The 23,709-nt window shown below is 46.9% G+C and overlaps 1 long non-coding RNA gene and 2 pseudogenes across 10 annotated transcripts; 2 read left to right on the top strand and 1 right to left on the bottom strand.

The window, feature by feature from the left end:
• Positions 1 to 241: 241 nt before the first annotated feature.
• LOC124672809 lies at positions 242 to 3,643 on the top strand (annotated as a pseudogene).
• Positions 3,644 to 4,871: 1,228 nt separating this feature from the next.
• On the bottom strand, positions 4,872 to 14,982 carry LOC124677587. Of its 10 annotated transcripts, XR_006994130.1 has the most exons (19): positions 14,879 to 14,978; positions 14,267 to 14,394; positions 13,983 to 14,079; positions 13,258 to 13,357; positions 13,049 to 13,082; positions 12,626 to 12,677; positions 12,147 to 12,221; positions 11,789 to 11,910; positions 11,349 to 11,442; positions 10,811 to 10,854; positions 10,519 to 10,652; positions 9,931 to 10,021; positions 9,578 to 9,696; positions 9,089 to 9,212; positions 8,834 to 8,974; positions 7,147 to 7,378; positions 6,604 to 6,796; positions 5,694 to 6,086; positions 4,872 to 5,429 (listed from the first exon to the last, which is right to left on the bottom strand). It is a non-coding gene; the product is annotated as an uncharacterized LOC124677587 (long non-coding RNA). The 10 variants fall into 10 exon arrangements; XR_006994135.1 differs by lacking the exon at positions 13,049 to 13,082 and having other exon boundaries at positions 10,811 to 10,857; XR_006994134.1 differs by lacking the exon at positions 13,049 to 13,082 and having other exon boundaries at positions 10,807 to 10,854.
• A 569-nt stretch (positions 14,983 to 15,551) lies between these two features.
• Positions 15,552 to 23,709, top strand: part of LOC124672808 — a 47,987-nt pseudogene continuing 39,829 nt past the window's right edge.

The raw sequence follows: 23,709 nt of genomic DNA, 5'->3' as shown, positions 1-23,709 counted from the left end.
CAAAAGGAGTGCCAGCAAGCGGCGCCAAGCCTCAGACCTTTTTTGTCGCGGGTCGTTGTACGGCCCGCGACAAAAGGCCCGGACCGCTCCAAAGAGTTTCAAGACGACGTGACCAGACCATTTGTCGCGGCTCCAGACGCACCCGTGATAAAAGGTTTCCATAAAAACCCTGTTTTCCACTAGTGGATACACAGCCTAGACTACACGTCTACACCTGACCGAAGCAAGCAAGACCATAGAGATGGCACCCTCGTCGCAGCCGGCGACCACAACGCCGCACGTCCTGCTGATCCCCTACCCGGCGCAGGGCCACGTGAACCCGTTCCTTCGGCTGGCCAAGGCCCTGCACGCGCGTGGCTTCTACGTCACCTTCGTCCACACCGAGCACAACCACGGCCGCCTCCCTCCGGTCCCGCGGGCCCGGCGCCGGCCGCGGGCGCCGCCGCCGCCGGCCTCCGGTTCGAGACGATCCCCGACGGGCTCCCTCGTGCCGAGCTCGACGCCACGCAGGACATCTGGGCGCTCTGCGAGGCCACGCGGCGGGCGTGCCCAGGCCACGTCAGGGAGCTCGTCCAGCGGCTCGGCCGCACGGAGGGCGTCCCGCCGGTGACCTGCGTCGTTGCCGACGGCGCCATGGGGTTCGCTGTGCACGTGGCCAAGGAGATGGGGCTCTCCGCCTACCTCTTCTTCACCCCCAGCGCGTGCGGATTCTTGGGCTACCTCAACTTCGATCAGCTCGTGAAGAGAGGCTACGTCCCATTCAAAGGTACGCTAATGATTTTTATCACCTGTTCTAATCTGTAGCCATCAGCATGTAGCAAAGATATCACTCACATCCACTTTAGAAAAGTCATAGGAAAAAAAAATTTAAAGAAAACCTATCTGGTGGATCGAGATGCTTAATTATTTTCACCCGCACCTAATTCCAGTCATCGCCGGTGCTCATCGAGCGCAAACCCAAACAAAACGACATTTCAATGATTTTCATTGGATATTCATACCTAGCCAATCAAAGTTTTTGTGGTGGGAAAATTGTAGTTGACAAGGTGGTCTTGTTTGTCTTTTATGTATCTTAGAAACTACACAAAGCATGGATATGAAAATCTGCAGGTCACTGATACAGTACAACTAGAATTTTATTTAGCAATTTGAAATTTTCGAATATTTGAAATTCAAAACAAATTCTTCAGATATATATAATTCTAATGTCGTAAAAATCCTGAATTATTTTTCCTATGCTCTATATCAATTTTTTTAATGAAGTGCAAAGTTTCAAGTTCAAATATTATATGGTGTGAGAGATACAAAAAAGAGAAGTTATTTGTATGTGAAAAGCGCCGATCTTGATGCACCTGCTAACTTCCTAGACGAGAGGTGTGCAGTGACCACCTGCTCAGAACATCCTCTCTTTCGTCGCCACTATTAACAGTGCCATCTAAGTCAAATTGTTTGCTTCGGATCAAGAAATATATAAATGCATAAGATGATAACATATTATATTTCACACCCAAAACCTCGCCCTTCGTAAAATAATGGCAAGTGTGCTGAAATGTATCTACTTTGAACGTGCTAGCCAGCTGATAGCCGATTCTTTAATTGACGAGACTAGTTTGATACTTCCTCTTCGTAAGATCTTCCACGGTAGCAATCTACTCGAACAAATTTAGTATTATTTAATCTATCCAGCTTTCCATGAAAAGAAGATCTGAGGGGATTTGATTTCTCATAGCTAGGCAACTTAAGTGAAATAGCACTATTTTTTCACAAACTTCTACAAATGTCTCACAACTTCATCCTCTTTTCCTACTTTTATGCGGAGTACCAACTAAGCTTTTTATAGTGTTGCTGACATACGCAGGACAAGCTCCCCCAAAAAAATGCCTCCAAGGAACGCACCTAACATGCATCTAAACCAACCAGTCATGCCAATGTAAACCAACCAGTCATGCCAATGTAAAAAGTGATAAGGATAGCCTTAGTAAATTTAACAGGAGACCTATCATGTCTGTCATTAATTCTAAACCAAAAGAAGCCTGCAAAGTTTATTCGACTAGTCACAATGGGAAGTATCATACACTAGTATCATGCACATGATACTAGTTTATGATACTAACCTCACAATGCATAGTATCATAGTATCATCATATTTAATGTTTTGTAGAATCTCAATGCAAATATGTGTACATATCGTCAGGGCCTCTGCCCTAAGAACAGAAACAAACACCGCACCAACTAAGAACCGGGGGGCATCCCTGGGCACCCTATGGCGAAAACAGGAGCTCACAACCGGTTTAGTAGAACCTTGATGAGCACCTTATGCCCTCGCTTCAGAAGCCGTCACCACCATTGAACCGCTGATCCATCTTCAGGGCAAAGATCAGCATAGCCCTTACCATACATGTTGTTGATGCCACCATGGAAGATTGATCGTGTCTAGCACCTGGCTAACAAGCATGACTAAGCATCACACCTGTCAACTAAGCATGACTTGACATCTCCTCCTTCAGCCTCTAACATCCAGCGCTGCTCCACAAACGATGCTCCCAGGAGACAAAACGACACTGGATTGCCACCATCGTCCGGTCTTGAAGACCAGAATCTAGGGTTTCCCCCGAAGCAGCACTAGTCAGCTAACAATCATTGCTCAGTGATGCCTTCTATATCGATTTGTGCCTGCTATGATTGACACAATCGATGCACATTTATTTGTCAATGATACTTTCCTAACATTTCTCCTTAATTTAAACTCATCTAAGTTGCGTCCCTTTTCGGTGCCTTTCGTGTCTTTTATCTTTTCTCCCTGCAGTCACGTCGGTAGTGTTATTGATGCAAGTGATGACGCACACAATGTGGACTAAAGTTGTTGTCGATGTGTCGTTGTAGATGTAGCCTGATGTCGACGTCGAGGTAGCGGGGACGTACTAGCTGCGGTCGAGGTAGTCATGGTGGATGTAGTACTCTCTGTAGTCAGTGTAGCTGCAATCGCCGGAGGTGCAAGAATTGCATGGTTCTTTTTTGGACGGAGCTGTAGTCGTGGAAGAGGCACCTTGCGGATGTTAAAGGGTGTGTTCCGGGAGCATCTTGCAGATGTCAGAGGATGCAGTTGTAGATGAGACCACCAATTTTGCCAGACTGGAGGAAACCACTGAGCCCACAACAGTTTTGCCAGAACCGTGTGTGTGGTTGTAGTGTTGATGTAGTTGCTCTACATCGAACGTTGTCGATGACGTCATCGATATCGTGTCGCCTTACATGGTGTGTGCCCATTCTAGTGGATGATGTAGCAGCGGTGGCGTGTTGACGAGGTGGTTTTGTTGATAAAGACCATGCCCATGAGTCATGTCGACTTTGGTGATGATGTGTGGGTGATGTCAAAGCAGGATGCATGTCGGCGATGATATCTCGCTTGAAGGTCTCCCTTCTCGCGACGATGATGACGATGACATGCTGCATCGAAGAAGTCGGCGAAGTAGTGTTCCACACGAGCCTGCGTGTGGATGATATTAATGCCGCTTCGCATGCATGTGCCCGAAAGAGATCTTAGCTCGCCGCACGATGTAGTCATACAACTTGTGTCGTGGTTTGGCTCATTGTAGGTCGGCTCGGTGCAGTGTCGGTGAAGATCGCTATATTGGCTCGGTGATCGCCCGGCGCGGGATGTTGTACTCTGGTGGTCGATGTTGTCGTCACGCGGAACGATGTATGGGTCCATGAAGTTCCATGTGAGCGTGCCATGGCGCGCACCTCGTGATGCGCGTGCGCGCGTGGTTGATGTAGTAGTCGCAGCCGGCGCTGCTCCCGGTCGTCCAGATCGGGATGAACACGTACAAATTTTATGAAAGCGCACAATTCACTTAATCAAGTACACTCAGTAAGCAGTACGATGCAGCATTCTTCACCATGGGAGGCGGCGGCGGAGATAATAACGAATCACGGCGGCCTACTCTCCTCTCTTCTTCTCGCCCTCATCCTCATCCTCGTCCTCGTCCTCGTCCTCGTCAAAGTCTAAGTCGGTCGCACGCGCAAGCCGCACGCGGTCGTTCTACCCCTCCAGTCAGGGGCGGCGCGTCTTGGAGGCCATCCAGGGTTGTGGCCCAGTCTTCCATACATAACTTTCCTTTTAAACAGCAATTTTGGTCCATAAAAAAATAAAATATGTTTACATATTGCTATTTTGGCCCGGGCTAAATTATGGGGTGATGAATTTGGCCCCACCTAGTTTTACCATCACGCTCCGCCACTGCCTCCAGTATTTATAGAGAGAAGGTTAAAGGAGAGCAGAGAAGGTTGAAGGAGAGCAGATAGGTGTTTGTTGGGAGCAGCTACCATAGATGCGTGGCTGAGATAGAATGTGTCATAGAAACAGCTAGCACTGATGTATGGCTGAGATGAAATGTGCCATGGAAACGACTAGCAAGGATGAAAGGCTAAGATGAAATGTGCCATGGATTGGTGACCTGGCATGGCAGCTAGCTAGACAGGATTGATGACGGAGTCACCTCTAGCTAGCTAGGCAAGGAACCGCAGGTCATGGCATCTGCCAGAGCAAAAGAGTGACCTTTTATCACTTTTACTGTGCTTTTCTCTCTCATTCAGACACATTTTTATTTATCATAACATAATATTTTTTACTTTGCAATATACGTATTATATATTCGTCGCACTTTGCCCCAAAATCATAAGCACCTTAACATGCAAGACAAATGTGCTCCTCCATCAGTTTTTATTTCACTTGTCACTATTTCGGGAAATATTAATTTAGTTTTGAGAGTAGATAACCATACGAATCGCTATGTTGACAACCATATGAAGCGCTATGGAGCATCACAAGATATAAGCTGCCAAAATAAAATGATGAAACATGTCTCTGATAAAAGGTGAGCTAACTGAGACCAATAGACAGTAAAAATACCATTCAGCTTATACAAAAACCCGTGATAAAATCCAAGAGTATTACATGTCAAAGTGAGCGAAATGAGACCACAAATATTGTATAGATATGAGCAGCAGCATATACATTTCATTAACTCACTGCCCATGATTACAACCATCCCCAGACATCCTCTCGCCAACAACCCAACTCAGCCCAAGGCTGAAGCACAAGCCTCATGAGACAACTAACAGCAGCTTAGCTAAATCCATAAAGTAATGCAATTCCAGAGCTACAAACGGACCAAGCTAGCATCAAGCCCTAGCTACCATTCTCTTCACCCATCACCGCCCTATGCTTCTCTGGTCGCGGACCAGATAGGCACGCATGCATAAAATTTTAATTTTGCGTCCTCCAGCACGATTCGGTAGTATCAACCAAAATGGACACAGTAGCTAGACTTCTTCCCATTTGGAAGCGCCACAGCAGTCTACCGCTCCATGTACCAGGTCCCAGCGACTACCACTGCTTCTTGAAGCTCGGCTTGTCCGACCATCACCTGCATGAAACACAGACCAAGAATGGTTCAACTCTACATACATCACATGAAACAATTACTCGACAAACATACAAGACTTGCTAGGTCACATTAAACAATTACTCAACAAACATACAAGACTCGCTAGGATAGGCCAGGCATGAACATCAATGTGCGAAAATAATAACTATGATATAATACTGCAGTAAATACAAGTCATTCAATCGTCATAAGAACTTTGGGCAAGTAAAAACATGCTGGAATGAAAAGAAAAAAAAAACATACAGAATTCATGTCATGGTCACTCCAAAGAAAATGCGCTTGTTGTTCCCTGTGCAACACACCATCGATACTCATGGTAGACCTTAGATATATTCATGTAGGGAAATCATAGAACGGGCAAACATAACAAGTTCAATCTAAAGAATTGATTTCGTCACTCAGTAATAATGATAACACATATCTCATTGCATGGAGACGCACCATCCCGCCAGCAGGATTTGGTAGTATCAACCAAAACGGACACAACAGTTGGTTGGATGTATACCCCTTCGGAAGCGCTACAGCAGTCTGCCACTACATGCACCAGGTCCCTGCGACTACCACTTCTTTAAGTGGAAGCTCGGCTAGTCCAGCCATCACCTTCACGGAAACAGACCAAGAAATGTTCACCTCCACCTACATCACACAAAACAATTACTCAACAAACATACAAGATTTTCTAGGAATGTGCGACAATGATAATTATGTTATAAGACTGCAGTAAATACAAGTCATTCAATAATGGCATTCAGAACTAAATAGCAGCAAAGCTTAGACCAACATCTCAAAACTAAATAATGTCATCATTTCGTATGTTGTAGATTTCGCCATCCATTCCATATTATGTCATCATTTTCTATTATGTCATACTGAGCTCACATTTCTTTTCCCCTTTCATTTTCTACACAAATATATGTTTACAATGAAAGAAAAGAGAAAAAAACTTCACAAAGCTGAGCTCTTTATGCGAAAAAACGTGTTACTGGTACAAATGGCTATCACAGGAATAAGGTACAGGAAAAGCAAAAACATTTCAACATGGATATTTAACCTGGTAAAGCAGAGATAGATTCATATCAACTCCATAACCGAACTGCATTGCAGACATATGAACTAGAATAAACAGCAAGTCTGACTTGTGAGAAGAACTAACCAAAAAAGATGTCTCTCCTGGATGCGGAACTGCAAGTACTCTCACACAGCAACCTCTCATCCCAACCAGGCTGACAAGGTTTGGGTAGGTGAGCACCATCTGCATCTACACCTCCACCGGGAACTCCTTCCTTTCCCTACACTCCCTCCCACGCGAACTGCTCCACCACCACCTTGTGGGCATCAAAAACGCCCTGAAAGAAAATATGAACACATTATCATGTGGCAGAAACCGGGAGACTAAGAAACGCAAAATAGTGGCAATTATAGATCCTACAAAACACCACATGCATCACCAGAAGCATGGTTTGATGGCCAGTTCATGTGAACTTATAGAAAACAAGATGATTGGCATCATGGTTCGATGGCCAGTTTATAGAACATGACAGAGTAAGGACAAATACTTGTAGGAATCGAAAAGGACACCATGAATGGAATAACAATTACCATAAACGCACAAATCATCAAAATCACAACAAAGTGGCCACCTCAATTGATAGAATAATACCACATGACCAAATGAGCATAACTATAAACCCAGTACCTTGTTAGTGCTCTCGTATTTGAGCACCAGCACGATGGCTGACTCGCACCGCTTCTCCAAGTGGGCCTCAACCAACTCCAGCCTCGAACCAATGGCGTTGCTGCCTTCGCCCAACTCTGACGTCCTCTCCTTTCAGCCTACTTCTTGATGTCGAGAGGGTAGATTAACTTGGGACTTGACCTCTACTGGTACAGAACTGCATGGATGAAGTACTTGGTCTTTTCTTCCTCACCTGAAAGCCATAAAAAACACAGACAAGAAATTCGGTCAAGGTTTAGCCAGCAACAAAGTAAACAACCATTGACCCCTCTAAACTAAAATTGCCCTCCAGATTACACAAAGGCAACGCTTGAAAATAGATTGAGGTTTACTTTTTATGTTGGAATCCAACTAAACCATGTTATGCCAAGATTCCAAAATAAATCGAATTTCATAAGCCAGCCCAGCCACATGGAAATAAGGCCATTTCATTCCAATCATCAAGCCCACAATGTGGAATCAATCAGCCCACAATGTGGAATCAATCAGCCCAGCCAAAATAGATACTTGGCATACCAAAATAAAAGGCAAACGAAAATAGAGAGGCATCAAAAGAGAAAGAGAAACCAATAGTACCACTTTATAAAGCTATAAGCTGCCAGATTTATACATACGCATCAGGGTTATTTCTACATAAAGAAATTAATGCAACGAAAAAGCTAGCCAGCAAACACCATTGTATAAAAGGACAAGAAATGTATATAAACTTAAATACAAACAATCCATGATATCTTATCGCCACTATTTGCAAAAAGGATGACAAACTTCATGTCAACTACTTAAATAAACCAAATGGTACTTGTAACTATCAGGCTGCCAAATAAAGAACTTTTCAGTCAAAAAAAATCGAGATTGCTTTTCAGTCAACTTTCATTGGCAGTAGTACCATCCACATTGCATAAGAAAACTTCCAGGCAAAATAATGAGAGGTAAAGAAGCATGTTCGAATCAACAACAAGCAGATGTCAGTGCGTCTAGTCAATATGCATGTGATATCACCATCATTTTATTAGGACTCAGTTTCAGGAAACTAAGCATACTTCCAAGAGCATCAACCAAACAGCTACCATGATTTTTTTAGAGAAGGCAGCGGGAGGCACCTCGCAGAGATTATTGCCCCAATGGTGTCTGGGTGGAGGAAGTCAACCCGAACCGACTACTGCATATTTTAAGCTCTAAGGCACCCTCCAAATTAAGGACAAGTGGCAGCAAGAAACTATGTGGTCACAGATGATGAAGAGAATAATTACAGAAGAACACTAAAAGTGTTAATGTATCTATAAATACAAGTGCTACTGCCTTTGTAAACAAGTATGCAGTGTACATTTACTCACGACAAGAGGGCATAAATGTAGCTGCTGCCAACCAAGGAATCTAGGATTATCATGTACATCATGGTTTGCTCCAGAATTAGAATCCAGGTTCTCGCTCACAAGATAGATAAACTACTAGCGTCAATTTTACACATACACTTAAGCAGGAACAGTCCCATTTATGTACCAAACGAAATGTATGAACTTAAGTATACCAAAACCAAACACTCAACACAACCTGCAAATCACAAGGTAAATTCACAACCAGACAATTGTATTGCGCAACAGACAGCCAGGGAATAATCAATCAGTAAAAGGCAGGCAGCAGGAGGCACCTAATTGTTTATTCTTGTCCCAAGTGGCAGCAAGTCCCCGTCCTCTACCAAGGCGCCCTCCTGGACCTTCATGCACAGCGTCATCATTGCTGCTGCTAGCAGTGTGCTCTACCAGCACCACTGCACCCAATCCTCAACCTTCTACAGAGAGAAGACAAGCCAGAGTTTTACATTTCACCACAGAGAAAATGGAGAAGGTGCAGCCTTTTATCAGCAAAAGGGAACTGGATAGGTCCATGAGGATGCTAGGCTCACCGCCATGTGGTGGCGGTCAGCAGTCTAAGCCCGTCGTATGAGAGCCTAAGCAGCACCAGCCCAGACAACCATTTTCCAGCTCCAAGGCACCATCCATATTCAGGAAAGGTGGCGGCAAGAAAATCTGTAATCACGAATAAAAGAATAATTAGAAGAGAAAACTCAAAGTGTTGATGTATCTAGAAACACTCTTGCTACTGCCTTGTCTTGCGGTTGAACCCATTTGACTCGGGATAAAGCAAAAAAGACTGTACATATATTAATGACACGAGGACATCACTGTAGGTGCTGCCATTAATTGAGCAATCTAAGACTATAATCTACAAAATTACTACACCTTCATCAGTATCTGGATCCTTGTTTACTAGATAGATAAATTTTGCCAATGTAGCACATAAACCTAAGCAAAAACAGTCCCATTTATTCACCAAAAGAGATCAATGAACTCAAGAACACCTAAACCAAATACTCAACCTTGTGTGCTCTTACAAGGTAAAAGGCAGGCAGGAGGCACCTAGTCGTTCTTGTCCCCAGCGGCGTCCTAGTGAAGTTAGTCATCCCGAACCTGGCTACTTTGGAGCTCCAAGGACAAGTGGCAGCAAGAAATTCTGTGATGAAAAATGAAGAGGATGATTAGAACTGAATACTACTAATTTAATCAATGCGTTTAGAAATATTTGTGCTACTGTTAAGATGTTGTTTCCATAAAAAGACAAGAAATATACAAGTTTGAGCCATCTTGTATATACTTCCAGAGACTATGCATACAGACGATTATACATTTAAAAGGATAAAAGAGAAGAATCATAAGAGCAGCCCTATGCTGCAGCAAAATCGGAGACCTGAAAGCACAAGCGGAGTCCTGGTCCACCCTCCAATCCTGCCTCCTGGTACGTCCAGCTTGGTGCTATTCAACCCCGGTATGTTCTGAACCTGAAAACAATACAAGCTGTCAGCTATGTTGATTCATAAGAAGCACCAAAAAAATCAGCATGTTTATTTGATATGCAGCCACTGCCACCTATGCACACAAGAGATGCTCATTAATTCTGTTTGGTCTATAATTGCAATATAGAATATATTTCAATACTTATATGCTTTATAAGACAGTTGAAATATGACCTGAAAGCACAAGTGCAGCAACATACATGGGGAAAAAAGCAATCAGAATGTACTTCAATATTTATATGCCCTATAATTGCAATATATGCCAGCAAAGCTTAAATACAAGCATCTCATGTCTCAGCTATTTAAAATCAGACCATCAGCATAGTTGTAGAACCCGCTTTATAAGACAGTGTCACAGGACAGTTGAAACTTCAGGTTACCGCAACTAAACAATCCAACCCAGCAAAGTAAATTAGCAATGGTCAGGTCTGGCGTGATAGCAAAAATATCACAAATTGATCAGAGAAGGCAGCAGGATGCACCTTACTAGGAGTCGTTCTTGTCTCCAGCGTAGTCGTGTGGAGAAAGTCGCTCTCCTGAAACTGGAGCTGTGGATCATTGCCATCGCTGCCGCTTTGGCCTATTCCACCATACTAAGGTAGCTAGGGTTCTCGCCCTACACAAAAACGAAAATGCAACATTTTATCATCACAGAGAATCATAAACCGAAATGCAGTAAAAAAAACAAGCTAAATTGTAACCGGTAACGACTGCAGTACGTGGGCAGCCAAAACAACACAAAATTATTATGGAAAGGCAGCTAGATGCACCTACATGTTGTTGTCCCCAGCATCCGAGAGGAGAAAGTCCTCCTGAACCTGCTGTCAATTATTCAGGTATAAGGCACGCTCCATATTCAGAAATCAACAATAGGATAAACAAATACAAGACATCGTGTAAAATCAGTAGCATGTCAAGTACTCATGTGAACTTGACCAAGAAGATGATCGAACAATCAATTAGTATAGTAAGGAATTAATTACAGTAATAGGTATGGATAAGGAGCTGCTCGAGAGCTCATATATACACACCGGAAGCATAGCAACTACACATCTGCACTTCACAAACACTAGCAGATTTTAATTAATTTCCTTCTATAAGACGATATCAACAACCGTTAATTAAGCATACACCCATTTTCCCAGAAGAAATCAATGAACTTGAGGTAACCGAAACAAAACACTCCAACCAAGCAAGCTAAATCAGCAATTGTCAGGTCCAACGATTGCTGGAACCTTTCTGTGTAGCAGCAATTGTGTTTGTGTTGCAGCCAAAATACCAAAAATTTATCAGAGAAGGCAGCGGGACACACCTTACTACGAGTCATTCTTGTCTCAGGGGCAGTCCGATTTGATCTCCTGAACGTGGAGCCAATTATTCAGCTACAAGGCATGCTCCATATTCATCTGTGATGACAAACAAAGAGAGGTAAAATCAGGGAGAGTAATTAGAAGAGAAGCAAGTAACTGCAGAAAATATAGCACGCCTCATGAATGAAAAGCCAAGTGGCATATCAAACTCTAGTCTATGTGTGAAGGCTAAATTACTATCATATCAAATAAACTTTTTTCCCAGTGGGGAGCACAAATAAAATATCGAATAATTATGATCCAACCAGAACACACTTGGATACGTCTCGGAGATGGAACACCTTTACGTCCCATCATTTGTAGTAAACAAAGTGGAACCTCATTTTTTCACGCAAGCATACATGGCACAGTGCAAAGAAAAAAGATAGTAACTGAGAAAGACCTTCCTACAGTGGTCGCAGTCTGAGTCGAAGAAAACATGGGCATCTCATCCTCACGGAGGCTGGAAGCGCCACCAGGAGCTCCGATGGACAGCAGCAGCACCACAAGTAGCGGAACAGTAACCTGAGACAAGTTGAGAGTCAAATCCGGTGCAACATAAACTGGAATGCTTATAATTGCAATGCTAAGGTAGCTAGGGTTTTCGCCCTACAATAAAAAATAAAATGCCGCATTTCATCATCACAGAGAAGCATGAACACAAATGAGCAGTAAAAAAAAGCTAAATCGCAATCACTAACGACTGCAGTACATGGGCAGCCAAAACATTTAAAAAAAAAATTGAAGGCAGCGAGATGCACCTAGCCATTGTACTCGTCTTTGTCCCCAGCATCCGAGAGGAGGAAGTCCTCCTGAACCTGCTGCCAATTATTTACCTGTAAGGAACACTCCATATTCAGAACTCAACAATAGCATAAACAAATATAGGACAGCAAGTTAAATCAGTAGCATATCAAGTACTCATGTGAACTTGACCAAGAAGTTTGATCAAACAATCAACTAGAACAGTAAGGAATTAATTACAATAATTGGCGTGGATAAGGAGCTGCTGGAGAGCTCACATATAAAGACCATAAATACTAGAAGCATGACAACTACACGTCACTAGAAGATTCTAATTGATGTCCTTCAATAAGAAGATCAGCAACTACTGTTAATTAATCATACACCAATTATTCCAGAGGAGATCAATCAACTTCAGGTTACCGAAACAAAACACTCCAACCAAGCATGCTAAATTAGCAATCACGAATTTATCAGAGAAGGCAGCAGGATGCACCTTACTACGAGTCGTTCTTGTCTCTGGCGTTGTCCGAGTCGCTCTTCTGAACCTGTAGGCAATTAATCAGTTATAAGGCACGCTGCATATTCATCTATGACGATAAAGAAAGAGAGCAATTAGAAGAGAAGCAGGTAATTGCAGAAAATCTAGAACGTCTCATGAATGAGTAGAGTGGCGTATCGAACTCTACGTGTGAAAAATAATTTACTATCATATCAAATCAACTTTTTGTTCGATGGGTAGGAAAAATAAAATATCGAATATTTCTGATGCAACCAGAACGCACTTGGATACATCTCGGAGATGGAACACCTTTGCAACACAGCATTTGTAGTAAACAAAAATGGACGCTCATTTCCATATGCAAGCAAACATGGCACAGTCCAAAGAGAGAAGATAGTAACTGATAGAGAAAGAGACCTTCTGATGGTTGTCGCGCTCCCAGTCGAAGAAACTGGAAAGCTTATACTTGAAGTTATTACAGGATGAAAAGATTGATGAGTCGATACAAGTACACAAGATAAATTAGCAATTGTCAGGTCCAACAATTGCTGGAACCTTTCACTGCAGCAGCAATTGTGTGGCAGCCCAAATATCACAAATTTATCAGAGAAGACTGCAGGACGCACCTTAGTACGAGTCGTTCTTGCCTCCGGCGTTGTCCGAGTCGCTGCCCTGAATCCCGCAGCCAATTATTCATCTACAAGGCATGCTCCGCTCCATATTGATCTGTGATGGCAAACAAATAGAGAAATTAGAAGACAAGCAAGTAATTGCCGAAAATCTAGAGCGGCTCATTAATGAAAAGCCTTTAATTTACTATGATGCAAGCAGAACACACTTGGATGATATGGATGAGATGTCATCCGAGCATTTGTAGTGAACAAAAAATGGAAACTCATACATACACGCAAGCATATACATGTGACAGTCGAAAGAAAAAAGATGGTAACTGAGGAGCAAGTAAAATCAGTAGCATATGGAGTACTCATGTGAAGATGACGAAGAAGGTGATCAAACAATCAATTAGAGTAGCAAGGAATTCAATACAGTAATAGGTATGGTTAAGGAGCAGCTCGAGAGCTCATATATAAACACCAGAAGCTAAACAACTACACACCTGCACATGTACACTAGGAGATTTTTTAAGTAATGCCCTTGTATAAGAAGATCATCAACTACCGTTAACAAATCGTACACCCATTTTACCAGAGTTGATCAAGGAAAGCTGTAACTTCAGGATACTGAGCAGAAAACGCAGTCCAACCAAGCAAGCTAAATTAGCAATTGTCAGGTCCAACAATTGCTGGAACCTTTCACGGCAGCGAAATATCAGAGAAGGCAGCAGGCGCACCTTACTAGGGAGATTTTCTTGTCTACGGGGCGTTGTCCGAGTCGCTCTCGTGAATTTTCATCCAATTATTCAGCTACAAGGCACACGCCATACTGATCTGTGATGACAAACAAATAGAGCAGTAAGATGAGAAGCAAGTGAGTGCCAAGAATCTAGAAACGCCTGTAGATCCCAGGATTTGTAGTGAAGAGAAATGGAAGCTCATATATCCACACGCAAGCATATACATTTGGCAGTTGAAAGAAAAAAGAAAAAAAGGTGGTAACTGAGAGAGAAAGAGAGACCTTGTCGCGGTCGGATTGGAAGGAAACATGTGCATCTCGGCGTCGCAGACGCTGGTGCCGTCAGGAGATGGGTTGGACATCAGCAGCAGCAGCAGCAGCAGCACAAGCACAAGCACCGGGGCAGGAAACTGAGGAGACAAGTGGAGGCAATTGTTGTTGTAAATATATGAAGTGGAATAGTAAACATAAAGTGTGTAATGAAGCATAAATAAATTCGTAGATCATGTTAAAATGGAGCCCTTAATCCCTGAAATGAAATCAGCACACTAGGTACTATGCTTATTAATCCCAATCGATCTAGCTGTTGGGACTAACTAGTTTGGCGCAGCAAAATTAATAGAATCCCGGCAGCGAAACTAAACATTTTGAGTGAGAAAAAACTCTACCCAGACCGAATTAGAAGCAGGAAACGCATGAAATGTATCTATGGAGGTCTGCTGGGAGGATAGAAAACCAGTGTGCAGTAGTAGGTTAAAAATAAAATCGAGTTTTTTGTTTTTTTTGCTGGTTCCCACTCTACGGCTATTGCCTTGCAAGATGGACTGATTGGGTTGGATTTGATTCGTTAGGTGAGCTTGGGGAGAGAGTGTAGAGGGGAGGTTTTTCCCGTACGTGGGGTTGGAGGACGGCGGGCAGCGTCTTGTGGTGGCTGCGGTAACCGGATGGATCAACTTGGGCGGCATCTCCAGGTCCGTGCGTGGTGATGGGCGGTGGCGCGACGCGGCGAGGCAAGGTCGACGGAGCGGCGCGCAGCGATGGATGCACGCGCGCTCCGGCGAGCGAGCCCGCCACGACGCGGCCGGATCTGGCCGTGGTTTGGTTGTTCAGGGCGCCGCCGCCGCGTTTGGAGTGGAGTGAGGAGGAGAGGAGAGGAGCGGGACAGAGAAGAGCTCTGCTAGGGTTTCTGGGTTGGTTGGGTGCCTGCGTTTTGTTGGTTTCGTTTCGTCTGATGGATGGATGTGTCGACATCCAACGGTTGAGGTGGGTGGGTATGAATGGGCTGCCCGATCCCTGTGCTCTGCTCCCATTGGCGCTTCCAATGGACGTGTTGGGCTGGAGCGGAGGTGAGAGAGAGGAAAAAAAAGGCGTTTCCGTGCAAGCCCGCCCGCGCTTGATTCCATTCGATCTTTTCGTCTTGACCGGGGCGACTCGAGCGCGCCTTGTCACGTCGACAACGTCTACGAGGTTATGGTCAGCATTCACACACCGATGGATCGAAGAGGCCTAGACTACACGTCTACACCTGACCGAAGCAAAGCATAGGAGAGCAAGCAAGACCATAGAGATGGCGCCCTCGTCGCAGCCGGCGACCACAACGCCGCACGTCCTGCTGATCCCCTACCCGGCGCAGGGCCACGTGAACCCGTTCCTTCGGCTGGCCAAGGCCCTGCACGCTCGTGGCTTCTACGTCACCTTCGTCCACACCGAGCACAACCACGGCCGCCTCCTCCGGTCCCGCGGGCCCGGCGCCGTCGCGGGCGCCGCCGCCGACGGCCTCCGGTTCGAGACGATCCCCGACGGGCTCCCTCGTGCCGAGCTAGACGCCACGCAGGACATCTGGGCGCTCGCGAGGCCACGCGGCGGGCGTGCCCGGGCCACGTCGGGGAGCTCGTCCAGCCGGCTCGGCCGCACGGAGGGCGTCCCGCCGGTGACCTGCGTCGTTGCCGACGGCGCCATGGGGTTCGCTGTGCACGTGGCCAAGGAGATGGGGCTCTCCGCCTACCTCTTCTTCACCCCCAGCGCGTGCGGATTCTTGGGCTACCTCAACTTCGATCAGCTCGTCAAGAGAGGCTACGTCCCATTCAAAGGTGCGCTAATGATTTTTATCACCTGTTCTAATCTGTAGCCATCAGCATGTACAAAAGGTATCACTCACATCCACTTAGAAATGTCATAGGAAAATAAAAAAGCTATCTGGTGGATCGAGATGCTTAATTATTTTCACCCGCACCTAATTCCAGTCATCGCCGGTGCTCATCGAGCGCAAACCCAAACAAAACGACATTTCAATGATTTTCATTGGATATTCATACCTAGCCAATCAAAGTTTTTGTGGTGGAAAAATTGTAGTTGACAAGGTGGTCTTGTTTGTCTTCTATGTATCTTAGAAACTACACAAAGCATGGATATGAAAATCTGCAGGTCACTGATACAGTACAACTAGAATTTTATTTAGCAATTTGAAATTTTCGAATATTTGAAATTCAAAACAAATTCTTCAGATATATATAATTCTAATGTCGTAAAAATCCTGAATTATTTTTCCTATGCTCTATATCAATTTTTTAATGAAGTGCAAAGTTTCAAGTTCAAATATTATATGGTGTGAGAAATACAAAAAAGAGAAGTTATTTATATGTGAAAAGCGCGGATCTTGATGCACCTGCTAACTTCCTAGACGAGAGGTGTGCAGTGACCACCTGCTCAGAACATCCTCTCTTTCGTCGCCACTATTAACAGTGCCATCTAAGTCAAATTGTTTGCTTCGGATCAAGAAATATATAAATGCATAAGATGATAACATATTATATTTCACACCCAAAACCTCGCCCTTCGTAAAATAATGGCAAGTGTGCTGAAATGTATCTACTTTGAACGTGCTAGCCAGCTGATAGCCGATTCTTTAGTTGACGAGACTAGTTTGATACTTCCTCTTTGTAAGATCTTCCACGGTAGCAATCTTACTCGAACAAATTTAGTATTATTTAATCTATCCAGCTTTCCATGAAAAGAAGATCTGAGGGGATCTGATTTCTCATAGCTAGGCAACTTAAGTGAAATAGCACTATTTTTTCACTAACTTCTACAAATGTCTCACAACTTCATCCTCTTTTCCTACGTTTATGCGGAGTACCAACTAAGCTTTTTATAGTGTTGCTGACATACGCAGGACAAGCTCCCCCCCAAAAAATGCCTCCAAGGAAGGCACCTAACATGCATCTAAACCAACCAGCCATGCCAATGTAAACCAACCAGTCATGCCAATGTAAAAGTGATAAGGATAGCCTTAGTAAATTTAACAGGAGACCTATCATGTCTGTCATTAATTCTAAACCAAAAGAAGCCTGCAAAGTTTATTCATCATACTACTTCAAAGTGAGGACGCCGTAATCCAGTCACTGCCGTCCTCCAAAGGCGAAGGAACGTTACTAGAACTGGCAGCCATAATAGCAAGAATAAATAAATAAGTAATAAGAAGATGAAAAAATATATATGGTGATATTTTTGGTGAATTTTTACTTTTATGGAGACAAAAAAAAATCAAGATAACCAAAGCGTAAAGCAAATCAAAATAGATCTATAGTTTGGTATACTTTTCCAACAATGGCACCAGAAAGATATCCATTTCCGATTACAACCTATGCATTTCCATTTCCGATTACTCGTTGTCCATTTCCATTGCGGCACCAGAACGGTTTACCGAAGAATGTTCGCATGGCCTAGGGATTTGTACAAGAAATCAATTATGAAGAAATTGAATGGTGTAAGTTTTCGTGTGGTGGAAACGATGGTTGTTCTCCTATCGGTTACGTGTTTATATAGGTGTAAATGTACAATGGTAACATTGATGGTTTTGGTAAGGGGGGCACCATGATCACCTGATTGACTTAGTCATGACGTGATCGGTGTGGTTAACTCATTGCCTTCTATATCGATTTTTTTTCCGACAAGGGGGACGAAGCCCCAGCCTCTGCATCAAAGCGATGCATACGACTTTTATTTAGAATTTATTCAACAAGTAAATGTCAAGAGTATACATCACAAAACCCGAAGCCACCACTCAACACCTACAAACCCGATAATGGGTGAATTAACATATCGTCAGGCCTCTGCCCTAAGAACAGAAACAAACACCGCACCAACTAAAAACTGGGGGCATCCCTGGGCACCCTATGGTGAAAACAGGAGCTCACAACCGGTTTACTAGAACCTTGACGTTATGCCCTCGCTTCAGAAGCCGTCACCACCATTGAACCGCTGGTCCATCTTCAGGGCAAAGATCAGCATTGCCCTTACCATACATGTTGTTGATGCTACCATGGAAGATTCATCGTGTGTAGCACCAGGCTAACAAGCATGACTGAGCATCACACCTGTCAACTAAGCATGACTTGACATCTCCTCCTTCAGCCTCTAACATCCAGCGCTGCTCCACAAACGATACTCCCAGGAGAGAAAACGACACTAGAGTGCCACCATCGTCCGGTCTAAAGGACCAGAACCTAGGGTTTCCCCCGAAGCAGCACTAGTCAGCCAACAATCATTGCTTAGTGATGCCTTCTATATCGATTTGTGCCTTCTACGATTGACACAATCGATGCACATTTATTTGTTAATGATACTTTCCTAACATTTACCCTTAATTTAAACTCATCTAAGTTGCGTCCCTTTCCGGTGCCTTTCGTGTCTTTTCTCTTTTCTCCCTGCAGTCACATCGGTAGTGTTATTGATGCAAGTGATGACGCACACAATGTGGACTAAAGTTGTTGCCGATGTGTCGTTGTAGATGTAGCCTGACGTCGACGTCGAGGTAGCGGTGACGTACTAGCTGCGGTCGAGGTAGTCATGGTTGATGTAGTACTCGCTGCAGTCAGTGTAGCTGCAATTGCCGGAGGAGCAAGAATTGAATGGTTCTTTTTTGGACGGAGCTGCAGTCGTGGAAGAGGCACCTTGCGGATGTTAAAGGGTGTGTTCCGGGAGCATCTTGCAGATGTCAGAGGATGCAGTTGTAGGTGAGACCACCAATTTTGCCAGACTGGAGGAAACCACTGAGCCCACAACAGTTTTGCCAGAACCGTGTGTGTGGTTGTAGTGTTGATGTAGTTGCTCTACATCGAACATTGTCGATGGCGTCGTCGATATCGTGTCGCCTTACATGGTGTGTGCCCATTCTAGTGGATGATGTAGCAGCGGTGACGTGTTGACGAGGTGGTTTTGTTGATAAAGGCCATGCCCATGAGTCATGTCGACTTTGGTGATGATGTGTGGGTGATGTCAAAGCAGGATGCATGTCGGCGATGATATCTCGCTTGAAGGTCTCCCTTCTCGCGACGATGATGACGATGCCATGCTGCATCGAAGAAGTCGGCGAAGTAGTGTTCCACACGAGCCTGCGCGTGGATGATATTAATGCCGCTTCGCATGCATGTGCCCGACGGAGATCTTAGCTCGCCGCACGATGTAGTCATACAACTTGTGTCGTGGTTTGGCTCATTGTAGGTCGGCTCGGTGCAGTGTCGGTGAAGATCGCTATATTGGCTCGGTGATCGCCCGGCGCAGGATGTTGTACTCTCGTGGTCGATGTTGTGCGGAACGATGTATGGGTCCATGAAGTTCCATGTGAGCGTGCCATGGCGCGCACCTCGTGATGCGCGTGCGCGCGTGGTTGATGTAGTAGTCGCGGCCGGCGCTGCTCCCGGTCGTCCAGATCGGGATGTACTGGATGAACACGTACATGTAGGCATGGAGCACTTGCAGCCTTGGACGATTGCGGACTGAAATCTCTGTGTAGATGAGAAGCGTGACCCAGTTTGCTTCTCCTGCATGCAACACAAAAACAAATCGTGGATGCTCATGGGCTAGTGCACGCACGTAGTAGAAGATGCTCCAGCCTGAAGTTGTCGCGTGGATCTTCCGAGCCTTCATTTTAAACAGCGGTAGGTTCCAGAGGGGCCTAGAAGCATTTATTCAGCGGTGGAGCCAAAATTACATGAATAACTACCAAGAAAAAGAAAAGTACAAACCAGTCCAAGCTTGGGGCGAGCGGTTAGGAGCCGAGCAACTGCGCTGATGCAGAGGGGCTCCTGCCTTGGCAAGTAGCCTGAAGGTAGTTGTTGATTTGCAATCCCCGATGGGAAGAACCGCCACCGACGAAGAGGGTGGGAGAAATCGCCCTTCGACCTTGTTGAGCGACTACCAAGATAAGGTCGCCGTGGATGTGCTCCCAGGAGCAGCTTCATCACTCCCCTACTACTTGCGTGGCCACCCTCCAGCCAGCGCAGAAAACTTCTCTTTTACCTCATCACTGTTGAACGTATCCGTATGTGTATAGGTTAGGGTTTTGTATGTTGCACCTGTAGCGTCTCTCTCCCTCTGTATTCACGTGGAGACTAGACCCGGTCACACCCCTGTACCTATATATGTGCCTTGTGCACGATCAATACAACCATCGTTGCACCAAATCACTTCTACATGGTATCAGATACCGCACCGATCCCTATCCCTAGCTTCCGCTTCTCCTCCTCTTAGCCGCCGCCGCCTTCGGGCCGCCGTCGCCGCAGGCCTCCCTGGCCGCCGCCTCCTACCAGCCGCCGCGCGACCTCCCCTACGCGCCGCCGCCTCCCACCACCGACGCCATATCATCGGCCTCTTCTCACTCCAACCCCTTCGCCGGCCCCGATCCCGCCACCATCCTCCTCATCAACATCCGCGACCGAGTCCCCGTCACCCTCGACGCCACCAACTCCTCCTACCACCCATGGAAAACCTACTTCACCCTTCTCTTCCGCGAGGAGAACCTGCTGGATCATGTTGATGGCTCCATCGACTCGCGCATCATGGCGGCTGATCCCGAGTGGACCTCGATCGACGCCACGCTCATCAGGTGGTTCTTCACCACGATCTCGCGCGATCTATTCCTCACCGTCATCAGGGACGGCGACGACGCCGCCGACGTGTCGACCAAGCTCAATGGCTTCTTCACCGACAACAAGCTTCAGTGCCGCGTCTTCTTGCATCAAGAATTCACGGACTGCCACCAGGACGATCAGACCATCGACGAATACACTCGTCGTCTTAAGCAGTTGGCGGATGAACTGCGCGACATCGGCGCCCCGATCGGTGATGACTTTCTCCTCAGCACCCTCACCGCCAACCTCCATGAGGACTTCGGTAACGCGGCCAGCAATCTCACCCTGATGCCCGACCCCTCCTTCCCAAAGTTTGTGTCCTACCCCAAGCTTGAAGAACGTCGGATGAAGGGTGTGAAAAAGCACGCGCAGCATCATGCTCTTGCCGCCGGCGTCTTCCGCAGCGCACCCCCCACCGCCCCGGCACCAGCACCTCCTGCCGCCACTCCACCGCAGCAGGGTGGTCGTCGCGGCAACCGGCGTGGCGGTCGCAAGACGCCGCAGCAGCCGACCCCCGGGGGCGGTCAGGCCCCACGCGCGATGCAGCCCTCCCCTCCCTGGACGTACGGCACCAACCCATGGACAGGTGTGGTCCACGCATATTCCATGCCGGTGCCTCGGGCACCCGCACCGAGCCTCTTCGGGCCGGCTCCGTCGACTCACCAGGCGTACTTCGCCGGGCCAGCTGCGACGCCCCATGGCGCCTCCTACCCGCCCCTCGGCGCTACACCTCCCGCCGCCTCGTTCCAGGGCTACTACGCGCCTCCGACTGCCGCCCGCTTCCCCGCCGTGCCACCTGCCGCGTACCCTCCACAGGTGCCGCCGCCGTGGGACCCTGCTCTCCTCGCTGCGCTGCACTCGGTGCCCTCCCCCAGCAACTATGGCGGCGGTGGTGATTACTTCATGGACACAGGCGCCACACCGCTCACATGACCAATCATCCCGGTAACCTCACTTCTTCCACTCCTGTTCAAACCTCTACTCGCATCACCGTCGGCGACAGTTCCTCCTTTCCCATTACACATGTCGGTAGTATGTCTTTTCCCTCCACGTCCACTCCCATTAAAATGTCTAATGTCCTTGTCTGTCCTAACTTAGTTAAAAGTCTCGTTTCTGTTCGTCAACTTACTCGAGAAAATCCTATTTCTGTTAAATTTGACGCCGCTGGTTTTTCTGTGAAGGACGCCCGCACTCGGATGGTTCTGCACCGATGTGATAGCCCCGACGAGCTCTACCCGGTGCACCCCTCCTCCACAGCCGTCACTCACCCCGCCGCCCTCGCCACTAGCGTCGACCTTTGGCATGCCCGTCTTGGTCATCCCAACTCCACCGCCTTGCGTCAAATTCTTCAGACTTTTTCATTCTCTTGTAATAAGGCCGGACATCATACTTGTAATGCATGTCGCCTTGGCAAACACGTACGGCTTCCCTTTAGCGAGTCTACCACTATTTCCACTTTTCCTTTTCAGTTGTTGCATAGTGACGTTTGGACATCCCCGGTTGCCAGCAACACGGGTTACTTATATTATTTAGTTCTTTTGGATGATTTCTCCCATTACGTATGGACATTCCCACTTCGTCGTAAGTCTAACGTCTTCGCCACCCTCACTACCTTCTACTCCTATGTCGCTACTCAGTTTAGTCGTCCCATTATCACACTTCAGACTGACAACGGAAAGGAATTTGACAACGCTGTTGTCCACCATCTCCTCGCGTCGCACGGCACTGTCCTCCGTCTCACTTGTCCTTACACGTCCCAGCAGAACGGCCGCGCTGAGCGCGTCATCCGCACTCTTAATGATTGCGTTCGCACACTGCTGTTTCAATCTCACGATCCGTCTCGCTTCTGGCCAGATACCCTCTCCACCGCCACCCTCCTTCTTAACATCCGCCCATGTCGCCCTCACTGGAACTATGCTCCTCATCAGCTCCTATTCGGTGTCCCTCCGTCTTACGATGGTCTTCAGACCTTCGGGTGTCTCTGTTATCCTAGCACCGCGTCCACTACTCCCCATAAACTCGCTCCGCGTTCAGCTCCATGTGTCTTCCTTGGCTATCCTCCCAACACCAAAGGTTACCGGTGCTATGATCCCGTGTCCCGTCGTGTTTACACCTCGCGACACGTTTACTTTGATGAGCTTGTGTTTCCGTTTCAGCAGGTCCCACCCCACGGTAGTGTCGAGCCACCGGCGGCGCCCGCGCCCCCCGCGGCTCCGGCTGCGCCCGCGCCTCCCATGGCCCCGGCTGCGCCCGCGCCCCATGCGGCCTCGGCTGCGCCCGCGCCTCCTATGGCCCCGGCTGCACCCTCCTCGACCTCGCCTGTGGCGGCCGCACCTCTCGATGGTGTGGTCACCCGCGCTCGGACCGGGACTCGCCCTCCGAACCCGCTCTACACCGACCCCGAGTACGCGTATGCTACTTCTACATCGGTGTCGTCCCCGCTACCCTCCTCCGCCCGCGCAACCCTTCGAGATCCGAACTAGATTGCCGCTATGCGCGAGGAGTTCGATGCTCTCCAGCGCAACCGCACATGGCAGCTTGTGCCCAGACCCCCTCATGCCAATGTCATCTCTGGAAAATGGGTCTTTCGGCACAAGAGTCACCCGGATGGTTCTCTTGAACGCCATAAGGCGCGCTGGGTGGTACGCGGCTTTCATCAGCGTGCCGGCGTGTACTTCACCAACACCTTCGCACCGGTTGTCAAACCGGGCACGATTCGCGCCGTTCTTCAGCTCGCGGCCTCTCGAGCTTGGCCGGTTCACCAGCTCGATGTGTCCAATGCATTCTTGCATGGGCACCTCACCGAGCAAGTGT

This window comes from Lolium rigidum, chromosome 7, assembly GCF_022539505.1.
Source record: "Lolium rigidum isolate FL_2022 chromosome 7, APGP_CSIRO_Lrig_0.1, whole genome shotgun sequence".
Classification (NCBI taxonomy): domain Eukaryota; kingdom Viridiplantae; phylum Streptophyta; class Magnoliopsida; order Poales; family Poaceae; genus Lolium; species Lolium rigidum.
The sequence above is the reverse complement of the archived record's forward strand: the minus strand, read 5'-3'. Positions and strand labels throughout refer to the sequence as shown.